The 3217-nt window shown below is 41.6% G+C and overlaps 1 protein-coding gene across 1 annotated transcript in view; it reads left to right on the forward strand.

Moving 5' to 3' along the window:
- Plg (plasminogen) overlaps positions 1-3217 on the forward strand; it is a 52044-nt gene that overhangs the window by 34949 nt on the left and 13878 nt on the right. The gene's annotated exons all lie outside the window — the stretch shown is intronic.

Raw genomic sequence — 3217 nt, forward strand, 5'->3', positions numbered from 1 at the left:
TCTCTCTCTCTCTCTCTCTCTCTCTCTCTCTCTCTCTCTCTCTCTCTCTCTGTCTGGAAAACACTTTTCAAACAGCCATTGCTTTCTTAATAATGATCTGTAAAAACAGACAAACAACCCAACCCCCAAACTTAAAGAGCTCTGAGCTGACTGTTTCCAGAGAAGAGGCAGCCATTTCTTTCCTGAGCCCTCTCTTCCTCCTGGACATCTTAATCCTGCCCTCAGGCAGGCCTCTTGCTATGCCCCAATACACATAGGCACTCAAGAAAACTAATTACTAAATTCCCAAAGCGCAAGCTCAGAGGTGGTCAAATAAACCCCAAGGTGTTTCTATTGAACCCTTCAATGTCTAGGATGTGTAAAAAGCAAGTTTTCACATCAATAAGAAACTTCCCCATTCCATAGGTGAGAAGTAGGAAAGAAAATACAAATTTCATCTGTAACATCTTTCAGTTGTCACCCTCAGAATCCAAAGAAAAGCAATGCATCGGTTTAGTTGGCCTCAAGTTCCTTTCTCCTGAGATCATGATTGACTAGCCTCACATTTGCCTCCTAACTTAAGAGGTGGAGGTTATGTTTCTTCCTCAAGTCTCCAGGAGACCCTCTAGGAGGGAAGAAGAGGTATAAGTTAGGGAAACGAGAGCTGACACTAACTGTTCAGAGACTCTGGCAGCAGATCCATGTGTGGGGTGTCTTTTGTGTGCCCTGTGGGTTTTGCTAGTTTTATTTGCATTTTTCAGATTGAGAAATGGATTAGGTCATCATTTTGCCTAGTCTAGTTGTTGAGGTCATTTCTCATTTTCTTTTAATATTTTTATTATTTCTGGGAAATTTTAGATTTTGTTGAGTGGAAAGTATCCTAATCATATTTCTTAAAATTCCCCAACACTGATGGAGGCTTAGCTCCATGGCACAGCGCTCCTGAATTCCATCCCCATTACCAAAAAACCAAACAAACAAAACCAATGACAACCTTTACATTATTTTTAGTTCATAAGGAAAAATACATCCTTTTTTAAAAATTCATGTATTTAGTGCAGGGTCTACAGGGTCTCACTACACAGATCAGACTCATAGTGATCCTCCTGTTTAGAACCGCCCAAGCACTGGGATTACAGGCGTGTGTCATCATGCCCAGTTTCAGTCGTTGTCTCAGAGTGCCCCAGGGATGGGGTCGGCATGGCATACCTGGGATCAAACTCTGGTCCCTGTGCCTGCCTAAGCAGGCAATTTTTTTTTTCTTCTGTATTTTAGTACAGGGCCTACAGGGTCTCACTACATAGATCAGACTTGTAGTGATCCACCTGTGTTCAGCCTCCCAAGAGCTGGGATTAGAGCGGCGCACCACCATGTCCAGTTTCAATCGCCCTCTCAGCTCCTGCATCTGCTTAAATAGGTGCTTTAATCTGCTGAGCTAGTTGGCTGGCCCTTAGCAGGCGTTTTAAAAAAATACATCTTTAAAATTAAAAAATTCCATTGATTAACTTGTAGACTTCTTTAAACAACTCACCTGAAAAAATCTAAGGGCAGTATGATTTTTCTCTTTAATATGAACCTCACCTGGCCAGACAGCTCAGCAGACTAAAGCACTTGCTTAGGCAGAGCACAGTGGTTGGGGTTCGATCCCTGGCCTGCCCTGCCAGCCCTGACCCTGGGTGTGGTAGTGCGCACCTGTAATCCCAGCGCTTGGGAGGCTGAACACAAGAAGGATCACTACAAGTCTGTGTAGTGAGACCATGCAGACCCGGTACTGTAATAAATTAAAGAAAAATTAACTTCAAAAATTAAAGGAAAGGGGGGCCGGGGAGATGGCTCAGTGGAATAAGCCCAAGGGCCTGAGTTCAATTCCCAGTTCTGCAAAATAAAATAAAATAAAATAAAATAAAGGAAATCCCACTTTAAACATATTATTTATATACTTACATTTATTTAGAATTAAATGTCAAATGATTTTTAGTAACATTTTATTTCTACTGAGTTATCTTTCTGGCTCAATAACATTTTATTTCTAAGAACACATTTATACAAATAATAAGAATGAATGAAACTTTCAGTTTTGTTTCAAACAGCCATCATCACTATAGTTATCATTTTAGTACATATATTTTTCATATACAGTACATATATATTAATGCACATGTAACAATACATATATTTTAATATATTTGTGCACATCTTTTAAATGCAAGGCACAGTAGCAAAATTATCTTGACCTTGCTTGCATGCTTTTGAAAAAAGATCTTAGACTGGGCATGGTGGCACCCGCCTGTAAACCCAGCACTTGGGAGGCTGAAAACAGGAGGATCACTATGAGGCTGACCTGTGTAGTGAGACCCTACAGACCCTGTACTAAATACTTAAAAAAAGAAAAAGAAAAAAGACCGCTACATAGATTCTCAGGACATTTCATGGAAAAGGAGAATTGTTTAGAAAAATCCAAGTTCCACATTCTCTAGACTGCAGAATCTTTGGTTGAGTAAGACAATAGGAATTTCTTACTGTGCTTTTTTATGAACAATGGGCTACATTTGTATTTCTGAGGACTTTTCAGGGCTGTAGATCACAGAGAAGCGTTTTGGGATAGGTGTGCAGCCCCGCTGGTGGAAGGGACTAAGAATGAGACACTGTCCCTACTTTCCAGGAAGCCTGCTGCTTAGGCTGATGTAATGGGGGAGGTAGGGGCAGATGGAGAGGGCAGATGTTCCATCAGTTGGTCGTGTGGTCTTTGGTCAGGCGCAGGAAGCTCCCTGGAGGAGCTGTGCTAAACCTGGTGGAGAGAAACCATGTTTCTGCTGAGGAGAATTACCTGTGCTACCTACAGTCATACACACACGTGCACACACTCATAAATGATAGCCACAGTTAACGTCCCTGCTGTGTGGCAGGGATGCCTAGTGTGGTCTTCAGAATACCCTGCATGGTTTAGAGGGTGACGGTGACGATGGTACTGGAGAGGATGACGACAGATGATGGTGCTCTAAATATATTATGCTGAGTCAGAATAGCAAGTACAAATGTCCATCTGAACCAGTCAGGTTCCTCTGAGAAGGATCTCATTCTAATGCTGAATTACGACAATTGTATTACTTTGCCCCCTCGTCCTGAAAAACACTTATATTTGTTCTATGGTGTCTACTACAACTTTCAGAAATGTAGAGAAAATGCTCCAAAGGCTGCTTGTGATTTTGCTATTTAGTTTGGGCTTTGAGCTGGGTGA

The sequence above is a fragment of the Octodon degus genome, unplaced genomic scaffold (genome assembly GCF_000260255.1).
Source record: "Octodon degus isolate 3935 unplaced genomic scaffold, OctDeg1.0 scaffold00112, whole genome shotgun sequence".
NCBI lineage: Eukaryota > Metazoa > Chordata > Mammalia > Rodentia > Octodontidae > Octodon > Octodon degus.